Consider the following 13,636-nt stretch of genomic DNA (forward strand, 5'->3'; position numbering starts at 1 on the left):
GCTGTCACAGCTCATCTATGCTGTTTGTGTGTTATGTATTTGCATGGGTGTTATTTGCTTGCGATTTTTGTTTTGTTGGCTACAAAGGAGCTTACCTGACCTGACAACAAGACTAAACATCTAACAATACTACAGTCGTGCACGGAACAATTCCAACTTTCTCTCAAAACAAATACCGTCCACGACAACAAGCCAAGCCGGCACCAACGAAAGAAAACACCACCATGCCCATCATAATTAAAGCCTAACCCAACAAGGATAAAATAAAATTAAAAGAACCGACCATAATAACCCAGAGTCTGAGAATTTCTATCTCGCGTGTAACACGCGGGATAGCAAGTAAACACACATTGCGTCGCGGCCTATGTACTGACACGTGCGTACTGCATTGGTGATTTTTTTTTCTCAGTTGTTCTTTTAACTAACATTTTATTTTGGTCGGGTTTTCTATTAAAATAATTTATTTAAAAATTTAGGAATTTATTTTTCTACGAAATTCAAGAAAATCATGAAACTTTAAAATATTTATGAATTAAGACAGTAATTGTATATTTTAAAATTGTTCATGAATATAGAAAAATATTCACAAATTATATAAAAAAGCTCAGGAGTTTCATTAATTAAAAAAATGTTTGCCAATTTTAACAGTTTTGTGAATTGAAAATTATTCATGAATATGAAAAAAATATTCAAGAGTATTAAAAATTAAGAAAATTGTTTAAAATTTAAAAAATATTTATTAATTTGAAAATTCTTCACTAATTTTAAGTATGTACCCTAATTTCAATAAATATTTGTAAATTTGAAAATATTCATGAAATAAAATTTTAAAAGTAAAACAAATACAAAACACATGCTAAGACAAAATGAAAATGAAAAAAAGGAAAGAAAAGCGGTAGAGAGATAAAGAAAAAAACGAATGGAACCTTCGCAAAGTAGGAAGTAGCATGCTACATGGTCAACCAATAGCGTTAGCTAGTGCCCGCTTTTGCTCGACTGCCACCGCTAAATGCGTGAAATATGAAGTGCCATATTAACCTTCGGAGAAAAATATAATTAATTCCACAACTTAAGATCGGCGTGGCAAAGCGCGCATTAGTCACTAATAATCATCATATGTTGTCGTTGCTGCCCAAATAGAAGTTATGGTTTACTGCACTAAGCAATTCACTCAAGAGTGTTCTCACGTTCTTTTCTGAAAAGGAGGGAATGCTTGTAAGAAGAAAAATGTTTATCAAAAGATTTTTTCTATGGAATATCAAAAGAATTTATTATATACTATCTCGTTCCATAGGAACCTAGTTGTAGGTATCAATTATTACACCTCATGCATGTGTCACAAATTTTGTTGTTAGGCTATCACCTATGTCGGCGAAGCAAGACCCAAGCTACCGTCTTCAAGAGGTTGCAGCTAAAGTACATAGAGTACATATATAGGGCCACAGGCATCCACACATTGTGGTCAGTACCGAGTATTGATTTAGTCTATAGCCATGCAAACAACCCCGCAAAAAAGTAATTATTAGCTTCATTAAAACAGTATCATTACAACAATTACATATATCTCAAGATAAAACACTTACTCCACAATAATTTTAGATTTAAATTACATATGTCCTTCTAACAACTAATTTAATTCACATTGCACACTATGAAAACGGTTTGGAGATGGTTTCCGTACATGAGCAAATGGCAGTTATCCATTCCGCCTCTAAGCCAGCATCACTAATACTCAGATCTTCGGAGGCAGTTTCAAAACCGCCTCAAATGCTTTCAACCGCATGCAGTACCATATGAATAACCTCTTATAATGATTTATCACAAAGTGTTTTTCATACTTAACCGTCGGAATAGTATATCATTCAAAGTGTTTCCATGTTCAGAACCGCCTCCATCTCACTTTTGGAGAGGTGGACGTGGTGGTGACGCAGTTCGTGAATGGAATGGACCCTCTTCATGACACCCTCTTCCGCACGCGACACCTGGCGATTACGAATCCTAAAGCACCAGCCATTCGTTCCCCATCTTCCTGTTCTCAAATCGTGAATCCTATCCACTTCAGTCTCTCCTCGCCACCGGTGAGCTTGTCCCCGCTAGCCACTGCCATGCTCCTGGGCGCCTACACTTGTGGCACCGCCAACGGCTCATTAGGCAGGTGGTACGCACCCCTTGGCTGAAGCCAAGCTTCTCACCGACGGTGTGTTTCCCTGTATATTGTTGGTGCTTCCATGGTTGATCTACCCGGGCACCGAGGAACGTGGTCATGGACGGCAGGGAAGAGCGGCGGGGAAGGTGCTCCTGTGCTTCTGGGACAAAGCAATCAGAGGAGTTGCAGCGGCGGCGGCGGCTACGGCGATGGGCGAGCGTGGGCGCAGGCGAATGAAAAAGGGATTCGGCTGTGCGACTGCGAGTCAGGAATAGAAACAGGGTTCACGAACCACGTTTGCTTTAAGATTCGTTTCACCAGGTGTCAGACGCTGGAGAGGGTCTCACGCTGGCGAGCGTACGACCTGGGTCGTATAAGATTTCTTTTTTCCATGGTAGAGGGGTAAATGAGAATCATGGGAGAAAGAGAAGAGAAAATGCTCTACTCATAGGTACTTACTAAAAAGTTTTGGAAAACAAAACTAGTTGCAATGCGAGAAACTAGAAGCGGTCTCCCATAGGCTGTTTATAAACCATTTTTTCTCAATATGTATCCACACCTCTAAAAAAATGTTTCCACAAATGTTTTTTAGTTGCAAGTAGCAGCTGAGCACAACTGTCGCCCCTTATGGATTAAATTTAAATCATTTTTACGACAATTTTTTTAAAACCATTTGTGCTGTATGTACTTTTGGCAACACTCGAACTCATCACAAATGCCCAACCTACGCCCTACGGCCATTAATTGCGAGGAAGAATACAAACTAGAGGTTGCTGCTAATCAACTCCAACCAGTATCTAATTTCGTTTAGCATTGGACACAAGTCACACAAGCCTCATCTTCGGACAGGTTATGCTCCCTGCTGCGCAGGGTGCTGCGGAAATGCAAGACGACGTACGCCATGGTCCGTCCATGGTCGCCAACAACGGCCCGGATCTACGGATCTGCTCTTGGCTGGCCCGCCGGCAATTAAGTCCCAGAGGTGGGCCGTTCGAGCGCATTTAGGGCACATGATCAGTTGCAGCGAATTTATATTAGTTAGTGTATCATGCCTTCCCTAAATAGAGAAGACTGAACCCAGTTTGGTGACCATCTTACAAAGAGGTTAGGCTGCCACGCCCACATGCATGCAGCAGTCAGCCTTCCGCAACTCTGCTAACAACCCGAAACATGATGCTAAATTCAAGTCCAGCACGTTTGGCAGTAAGCTGCATGCGTTTCGGCTTGTTGGGCCTGCTGGCGCTGTCGTCCTAGCTGGAGTGAGCTCCAGGCCCCGACAGTTCGTACAGGCGGTGAAACTCCTTACGTCTCAAGACACCTACCTACCCTGTGCTGTGCGTACTGCACGACGGAGGAGGTGTGGCAGCGAGTGTCGACCGAATACACAATCACACACACACACTGGTCGGTGGGCAGGGCTGAGGCTGAGCAGAGGGATAGCACAATGGCGATCACGTACGGTTAGTCGTTGGTGTTCTGAGCATGTCGATGGAGTACGTAGCCAAATGATCAAAATGAGTATGGGATGGGCGGGACACACGTCGATCGACCCGACCACGTGGCATTTAACCACACTGCTAGTGCTACAGTTCCGTGAGGGCCTGTCTGTGATTAATTGGTGCGGGAAAGTTCGTCGGTTTGGGCGCGAGACGGAATTGAACCGACGAGCGCGCGCTCCCTTCCCTCCCGGCCCTCCTCCAGTTTGATATTCGTAGGATAGGATAGGACCATGCGATCCATGTACATACGATTTCTTTGGATCAAGATAAGACGCGTGGGCGTGCTACGTGTTTAAGGCGTGTGCAGTGTGTGCTCGACCAGGCATGCATGGAGATCGATCGAGTAGTTGGCGGGCAACATGAAGAGAGAGAGAGCTATTCATGCTGACACGTATTCCCTTCGTTCCTAAATATTTGTCTTTCTAAAGATTTCAAATGGACTACCACATACGGATGTATATAGACATATTTTAAAGTGTAGATTCACTCATTTTGCTCCGTACGTAGTCACTTGTTGAAATCTCTAGAAAGACAAGTACTACATCCGTTCCTAAATATAAGTCTTTGTAGAGATTTCACTAGGAACTACATATGAATGTATATAGATGCATTTTAAGTGTGGATTTATTCATTTTGCTTCGTATGTAGTTCACTCAGTGAAATCTCTACAAAGACTTATATTTAGGAACGGAGGGAGTATTTAGGAACGGAGGGAGTATATCCCTGCACATGACAAGTCTCAAGAACGATCGGTGCATGCATTGATGCATATAGTGCATGCGCAATTATGTCCGGTGCACAACTTGTTCGCCCATTTTTCATGTTTTTGCCCTGATCAATACCACCACCTCCTTCCAGCTGACAACTGTGTATGGACCGACTCGAAGCAACCTGAAAGAAGGCTTTTTCCAAGAACTTGTAAATCTGAAACTACAGCAGGGTACAAGATGGCTGGTCACTGGGGACTTCAACCAAGTATTCCACGCTAGGGACAAGAACCGTACAAATGTTGACCGTAGCCGCATCGTGCGCTTCCGAAACACTCTTAACACGTGTGAACTAAAAGAGATCCATCTTGAAATTTACTTGGAGCAATGAGCAGGTCAATCCAACCTTGAGCAGCTAGATAATTTTTTCTGCAATAAGGATTGGGATGTTGACTTTGGTTCACACATTCTACATGCTCTTTTGTCCTCGCTCTCAGATCATTGCCCACTTCTCCTGGCATGTGATAAGGGACCCAAACGGCCAAAAACTTTCCGTTTTGAAAACTTTTGGATCAATATGCCTAACTTTAAGAAGACTGTCCAAGATGCCTGGGGTGAAGAAATGACGCACACTGAGCCCTACAAGTGCTTTTTCACAAGCTAAAAAGAACGAGCCAACGCCTACGGACCTGGAGCAAGGCTATCTTCTCTAACCATAAAGTCTAGCTACACATGGCCCTCGAAATCATCCTCCGGCTTGATGTTGCGCAAGAACAAAGATAGCTCAGCCCGGGTGAATGGAACCTCGGAAAGGAGCTTAAAAGAAAAGTGGTGGCCATGGCGGTACTCGAGCGGGCGAGAAAGAGGCAAAATTTGCGAATTACTATCCTCAAAGAGGGGGATGCAAATACTCGCTTCTTCCACCTCCGAATAAACTATCGCCGCAGGAAGAATTTCATTCACCGTCTTAAACATAACAATGGGTGGGTCACCAATCATGATCACAAGGAAGAGATCATCAAGAGTCACTTCTCGAGGGCCATTGGAAAGGCCCCTCCGCGTTCCAAGGACTTCAACTGGGATTGCATACCGCCGTCGACTAGAGATATATCAGACTTAGGAGCCTTGTTCACCGAGGAGGAAGTCCTGACTGCCATCCATGATCTTCCTGGCGATAAAGCTCTGGGACCCGATGGATTCACCGGTGTTTTTTTCAAGGAATGTTGGGACATCATCAAGCCAGAGATGATGAATGCGATCAACAGTTTTTCAACTCTGCATATTTCCAACCTTAACTGGCTAAACTCGGCCAACATTGCGCTCATCCCAAAAAAAGATGGGGCGGAGGACATATCGGACTTTCGCCCCATTAGTCTCATCCATGCGGTTGCAAAGATCATCGCGAAGATGATGGCGACTCGCCTTGCCCCCCACATGTCAGCGCTCGTCTCCAACACGCAAAGTGCATTTATCAAGAAGAGGACTATCCATGATAACTTTATGTACGTTTGCAACTTGGCACGCCGTCTCCACCAAAACAAATCTGCAACCTTGCTCTTCAAGTTAGATAACAAAAAAGCGTTTGACTCGGTCAGGTGGGACTACATGATGGACCTGCTGAGACACCATCACTTTCCAAGCCGATTTAGAGATTGGATTTCCGCTCTCCTCTCCACGGCCTCATCCAGAGTTCTCCTCAACGGTGTTGCGGGTGACCCAGTCAAGCATGGTTGTGGGCTTCGACAAGGGGACCCGCTATCCCCCCTGCTCTTTGTGCTTGCCATTGACCCACTACACCACATTCTTGCAAAGGCTACAAATCAGGGCAAGCTACATCATCTCCGAGGCCGCCCCATTAGGGCATCTATGTATGCGGATGATGCAGCCATCTTTCTTGCACCAATCAAGGAGGACATCCAATTCATGGCATCCACTCTCAACTCCTTTGGTGATGTTACTGGCTTAGTCACCAACTGCAACAAAAAGCCTGGTGATGCCCATTCGATGTGCCAACATCGATCTTGATGATATCCTCCAGGCCTTCCCTGCAGTCCGGACCTCCTTTCCAATGCGATATCTTGGTCTACCATTATCAATTAAGAGACTCAAGCAAATTCATTTTCAATTCTTGGAGGATAAGGTGGCTGCCAAACTACCCCCCTGGTCGGCCATGCACGTGGTAACACCAGGGCACATTGTTTTGGTCAAAGCAGTCCTCACGGCCATTGCTATATACCACCTCACACCTCTTGACCTCTCGGTTGAAGTTAGGAAAAAGATTGATAGTCTGAGGCGCGCCTATCTATGGGCAGGTTGCGATACGGTGACGGGAGGCAAATGTAAAGTTAACTGGAACCTTGTGTGCAAGCCCAAGATCTATGGGGGGCTAGGTGTGTTAGACCTGGAAAAGTTTGCTTCGGCTCTGCGTCTTCGTTGGCTTTGGTTCGAATGGGCTGACCCGCCAAAAACTTGGGCTGGGATGGGTACGCCATGTACTGAAAGTGATAAAGATCTTTTCGCGGCGGCCACAAGGGTGTGCATTAGTGATGGTAAGACAACAAAATTCTGGGAATCCTCTTGGGTAGATGGTCTTAGGCCCAGAGATATAGCACCTAAGATTTTTGAGATATCAAAAAGGAAGGCATGCGTGGTTAGTAAGGCGCTGGACAATCACGCTTGGATTCACCAGATTAACACCCAGCAAGAGCTCACCTTGACACATATCCAGCAGTTTGCTAAACTTTGGGAGATGATCGCTGGTGTTACTCTCAGAAATGATAGGCAGGACACTATATCATGGAAATTCACTAAAAATGAGGAGTACTCGGCGTCAACGGCATATTTGGCGCAATTTGCAGGCCTAACATACAACACCAACAATGCCACGATTTGGAAGATGTGGCCCCCTCCAAAGTGCAAATTCTTTTCCTAGTTAGTCCTTCAAAACCGTGTTTGGACAACAGATCGATTGACGCGAAGGGGATGGCCTAACTGTGGCCTTTGCCCCCTCTGCAAACAAGTGCAAGAGTCTGCAGCCCACCTGTTTTTTCAGTGTCGATTCCCAGGTAGAGTCTGGAATGAGATCACCATCTGGCTTGGCATTCACCACTACACACCACTGACTTGGCGGAATGAGGATTCGGTTAGAGCTTGCTGGATCAAGGCTGTGGCCGTGGGAGACCAACACAGGAAGGCCCTTGCTTCGGTTATGATGCTAGTTTCATGGAAAAATTGGAAGGAACGAAATGCAAGAATTTTTCGCAACATGGCCGCTCCAACAACAATCGTCGTAAGCAGAATCAAGGAGGAAGCCCGCCTCTGGGCGCTTGCTGGAGCCAAGCATTTGAGCCTACTTATGTCGCGAGAGTAGACCTTTTCCTTTTTCCGCTTTGTGGCTTATGTCTAAACCTTCTTCTTAATTAATGAAAATGGCAAATCTTTTGCCTTGTTTCAAAAAAAAAGATGATACTATAGGAGAACGGTTTGGCAATGCAATACTCAACGTATTGATCGGGCACATGTGCACGTACATAAAGAGTACAAGTGGGTCTCAATCTCAACTACACAAGACTAGGAGGTGGGCCAGGACATACACATATACATGCAACACATATATTCAACACCCCCCGCGGTCGAAGCGTCGCCGAGACACAGAGACTGGACCGAAACTCCTCGAAGACGGGAGTAGGCAATCCCTTAGTCATCACGTCAGCAAACTGTTGCGTCGTCAGAACATGAAGAACCGGAACACGGCCAAGTGCAACCTGTTCACGAACGAAGTAAATATCGAGCTCGGTATGCTTCGTACGACGATGGTGCACCGGGTTGGCGGAGAGGTAGACCGCGCTGACGTTAGCGTAGTAGACAAGTGTGGCCTTGTGAACATCACAAAGCAACTCCTGGAGTAGCTGACGGATCCAAGAGCATTTCGCCACGACATTAGCCATGGCCCTGTACTCTGCCTCGGCGCTGGAGCGGGAGACCGTGGGCTGTCGCTTGGATGACAAAGAGATCAACGAGGGACCAAGGTAGACGCAATAGTCAGACGTAGAGCGCCGGGTATCGGGGCAGCCTGTTCAGTCGGCGTCCGAGTAGCGACGAGGTCGGTGGAGGCGGAGGCCGTCAGGGTGAGTCCCAAGGACATAGTGTCGCGTACGTAACAGAGAATACGATTCACCAAGGTCCAATGGGAGTCATGCAGGGAGTGCATGTGGAGGCACACCTGCTGGACAGCGTACTGCAGGTCCGGGCATGTCAGCATCAGGTACTGTAAGGCACCAACAATGGAGCGATAAAATGCTGCATCGGACGCAAGAGACCCCTCCAGGGCAGAGACCTTCGCCTTCGTGTCGACAGGAGTGGGTGTCGGCTTGCAGTTAAGCATACCAGCGCGCTCCAGAAGCTCGTGGGCCTACTTCTGTTGATGCAGAAAGAAGTCATCAGCCTGACGGACCTCGATGCCGAGGAAGTAGTGCAGAGGCCCCAAGTCCTTGAGGGCGAACTCATCACGAAGACGAGCCATGAGCCGCTAAAGGAGCTCGGGGGCGGACGCCGTGTGGATGATGTCATCGACGTAGAGCAATAGATATGCAGCGTCAGCTCCCTGATGATGCACAAAGAGTGAGGCATCGGAGCGAGTGGACCGAAAGCCCGGAGACTGCAGGAAGCCGGCGATACGATGGTACCAAGCCCGTGGCGCCTGCTTCAACCCGTAAAGAGAACGGGAGAGCAAGCACATGAAGTTCGGATGCTCGGCGTCGACGAAGCCAGTGGCTGCTCATAGAACACCTGCTCGGCAAGATGATCGTGCAAGAAGGCGTTGGAGACATCCAACTGATGCACAGGCCAGGCTCACGATACCGCCAACTAAAGCATGGCGCAGATCGTGCCCGGTTTGACAACCGAAGCGAAAGTGTCGGTGAAGTCCACGTTCGCACGTTGCCGAAACCACAAACCACCAATCGAGCCTTGTAGCGCTCAAGAGAACCGTCCGGGAGGGTATTGTGGCGGAACACCCACTTGCCAGTGATGACAGTGGCACGAGGGGGTCGCGGAACAAGATGCCACATGCGGTTGCGCTGCAAGGAGTCAAGCTCCTCCTGCATCGTTGCAAGCCAGTGGGGATACCGAAGGGCAGTGCGAGCAAAGGTGGGGATGGGCGGCGTTGATGTCGAGGCAGTGCACACATACTCGTCGAAAAATTAGTGCATGCTCGGTCGATGCACACCGGCCCACGCGCGGGTCGTCACGCCAAGAGCCGGACCAGCGGCGGCGACCGCGCCAGCGAGGGGGGCCGGGCCAGTGACGGTCGGGCCGGCAGCAGCGGCCAGACTAGTAGCCGCGAGAGCGGCGACGGGCGAGGAGGATGTCGAGCCCGTCGCCGGAGAGGCGGCACCGACCGGAGTGGTGGGCGGGGTGCCCGCCATGGCGCCGGGGTGGGGGCACGGTCTGACTCAACTTCGTAGGAGTCGGGGACCCAGGGGCCCGGTCCGACTCGACCTCGGGGGAGGGAGTCGGGAACCCGGGCGGCGGCAGAAGGCGCCGGCTGGTGAGACCACCTGCGGTCACGACCGCGCGTCATGCCAAGTAGGGGGCGCGAGGTTCGGCACCGAGGAGCCGTAGCCGGAGAGACCTGAAAAAAAGGGAACACCGTCTCGACAAAATCGGTAACCTTTGGTGTACACGTGGTGAGTCACAGGATCATAACATCGGTAACCTTTGGTGTTAGAGGGATAGCCAAGAAAGACTCACGGGAGTGATCATGGTGCGAGTTTGTGTTGAGTGGTGGACGCGGTGCTAGGATAGCAAAGACACCAGAAGATGCGGAGACCGTCATAGGACGGCGGTGCACCGAAGAAAAGGTGGTGAGGGGCATAGTTCCACGGAGGACGACACGGACGGATGTTAACTAGAAGGGTAGCAGTGGCAAGAGCATCAGGCCAAAACCGGGCGGGCACGTCAGAGTGAAAGAGTAACGTGCGAACGCAGTCATTAAGAGTGCGAAGAATGCGCTCGGTGCGGCCGTTCTGCTGTGAGGTGTATGGACAAATTAAACGGAAGATGGTGTCGTGAGAGGTGAGAAGGTTGCGGAGAGCAAGATTGTCGAACTCTTTCCATTGTCGGTTTGGAGTGCAAGAATGGGTCGACCGAACTGTGTGGTGACATAGAAATAAAAGGATGTGAGTGTGGCTAAGGCATCGGATTTGCCACAAAGAGGAAAAATCCACACATAATGAGAATAATCATATAAAATCACCAAATAGTATAGGTAGCCTGTGTTACTTGCAACGGGAGACGTCCAAACATCATTGTGAAGTAATTGAAACGGAAAAGTGGAAACAGTTGTAGACGCACTAAAGGTAAGACGAACGTGCTTGCCTAAACGACAAGCCTTAGAAGTATGCTCGTCGAGCTTATTACATGAGAAAGAAAAACTCCTAAGAATTTGACGCAAAACGGTGGGGTTGGGGTGGCCCAAGCGAGCATGCCAAAGGTCGACGCCGGCGGCGAGGGCGACGGGTGTGGAGGTGGGGGCGTCGGCGTGCACGGGATAGAGCTCATCGGGGCTATCACATCGGTGAAGTATCATCCGGGTACGGGCGTCCTCCATATAAAAACCAACACCGTCAAATTCAACAGTAAGTGGGTTCTCACGAGTAAGACAACAAACAGAAACGAAGTTCATGACTAATTCAGGTGAAACAAGAACATTAGACATAGTGATGGATGTGGAAGTGGAGGAAAAACTAGTGCTACCAATGTGAGTAATAGGTAAAGAGGAGCTGTTTCCAATGGTGATGCAAGTGGGTGTGTGAACAGGAGTGGAGGAGGTTAGGTTACCAGGATGAGCTGTCATGTGCGCAGTAGCACCTGAGTCCATATACCAGTCGCCTCCAATGCCATAGCTAATCGGCAACGGCGCGGAGTGCAGGGCGGCTAGGAGGGTGGGGTCCCATGGCGCAGGAACCGGCGGCGGTAGAAGGCCCCCGTATGGCGGCACTGGGGCAGGCGGACCATAACCACCGAGAGGTGCCGGCGTGAGGGGGGCACCATAGTCGGCGTCGACGGGCTGATAGGGCGCGTCGAGGAACGCCTGGTGGCCCGCGGGGCGAGGATCGAGAAGACCCGGCGCAGGAGCCCGTGGGACGGGTAGGTGATAGACATGGACGACGCCCGCCCACGGGTTCTGCCCAGCTGCCCACAACAGAAGGGATGCTGGTAGCGCGGCGCCCCTTGCGCTCTGGGATGGCTGCTACTGGCGGCGACCCCGCCGCCCTGCCGGTTGTGTTGCCCCTTCCATCTTGCGGCTGCTGGGGAGGCGCGGGGGGCGCGGGTGGCGCCGACGGCAGTGGTTATTACCCGGCTGGCGCAGGAGGGCGCGACCGGTGGAATGGGGCCGCCGCGGGTGGTGCCAGCGGCGCGGGCGGTGTGCTGGACCCGCTGCTTCACCTTCGTCATCCGGCGCTCCTCGAGTTTGAGGTACGCGACGACGCGCTGAAAGGTGGGTTGCGGCAGCAAAGTGAGGTTAGAAGCTGCGTTGCCAAAATCCTCGTTGAGGCCAGCGGTGAGGGTGCTCAGCATGAGGTTGTCGGAGACTTTGGCACCGATGTCGCAAAGTTCATCGGCGAGCATCTTGAGCCGCATGCAGTACTCATCGATGGTGGAGTTGTCCTGATGACAGCCGAAGAACTCCTACTGCAAGAAAACAAGCCGGTGAAGTTTGTTGTCGGTGAAGAGCGCATTGATCTTGGTCCACACGGCGCAAGCGTCGTCGTCCTCGGCGACAACCGTGTGGAAGATGTCCTTCGAGATGGTTTGATAAAACCATCGGATGAGTGTGGCCTCAATGGCGGACCACTCCGGATCGCCCTTCATGTAGTCGCTGTCCACGGAGCCATCGGTGTGCTCGGTGAGATAGTACTCACGGAAGAAAAGATTGAAGTAGGTCTTCCATGCGTAGTATGAGGTGCTGGAGCTGTCGAGGCGGATGGGGACCCAGGCCTCGAAGTTGAGGTCGCGGATGGCGGTGGCGGAGGGCTCGTGGCCGGCGAAGGGGTTCGACGAACGGGTGGTGGAGGAACCCGGGGAGTCCATGGCGCGGCTAGGGCTAGAGGAGCGACTAGGGTTAGGGTTGGAGGGAGAGGCAGCAGCGACGCAGCAAGGGAGGCGTGCGGCGGCGGCGGCTGCAGATCGGCTCCGCGGGAGGAGCGGAAGCGGCGGCGGCACGGGGCGGCGGCGGCGGCGGTGCCGGAGGAGGACACGGCGACGGTAGGGTACGACGGCGGTGGGAAGCAATGGTGGCGGCTAGCGCGCGCGAGAGGGCGCGGCGGCAGCGGCGGCTTACCCTAGGTCAGGACCTTCAGATCTGATACCATGTAGGAGAACGGTTTGGCAACGCAATACTCAATGTATTGATCGCGTGCAGGTGCACGCATAAAAGAGTACAAATGGGCCTCAATCTCAAATATACAAGACTAGGAGGTGGGCTAGGATATACACATATACATGCAACACATATATTCAACAGATACTATTATCTTTGTTTTTGCAAAAAAAAAGATATATCTTTGAAGAAGGTTCCGCGTCCTCTTTATAAATAAAGCCACAATCGAATACACAGGTAGTTTCATAAAAAAAATACAGAGGTAAACAAAAGAAAGAGAATACATGCTACGTCGTGGGCAACAACACAACAAACCAGATACAACAACCACAAGGATCAAGGAGAAGGCGTGACACCAACTCCCTGTAATCCTGCGTTAGCTTGTCAATGGAGGACCTATCCCACCGCTTGCACAGACGTTCCCACACCTACAAAATACCATATAATTTGTAAATCTCTACTTTTAATGGATGAATTGGTTGAATAGTCCCCCCACTTTCAACCGGTTTATTTTCAACCGGTTTTTCTTCGTCCCACCTCCCACCAGCCCCTCCCACCGTTTTTTCTTTTTTCTCGTCTGACGGGCAATACCCAACGTATTTATGGTAATCAATCATAATTAATCCACGTATAGTAATAAATCAATCCAGGTATGGTAAGGTCATAACTCAGGAAATTTTGAATATGGTAATTATATGGTAATAAATTTAAATTACCCCAAAGGCTATCAATCCAGGTATGGTAAGGCCATAACTCGGGAAATATCAAATATGGTAATAAATTTAAATTACCACCAGGTATGGTGAGGCTATCCATGTATAGTAATAAATCATATAGTAATAAATCATAATTAATCCACGTATAGTAATAAATCAATCCAGGTATGGTAAGGTCATAACTC

Source organism: Triticum dicoccoides, chromosome 1B (assembly GCF_002162155.2).
Source record: "Triticum dicoccoides isolate Atlit2015 ecotype Zavitan chromosome 1B, WEW_v2.0, whole genome shotgun sequence".
Taxonomy (NCBI): Eukaryota; Viridiplantae; Streptophyta; class Magnoliopsida; order Poales; family Poaceae; genus Triticum; species Triticum dicoccoides.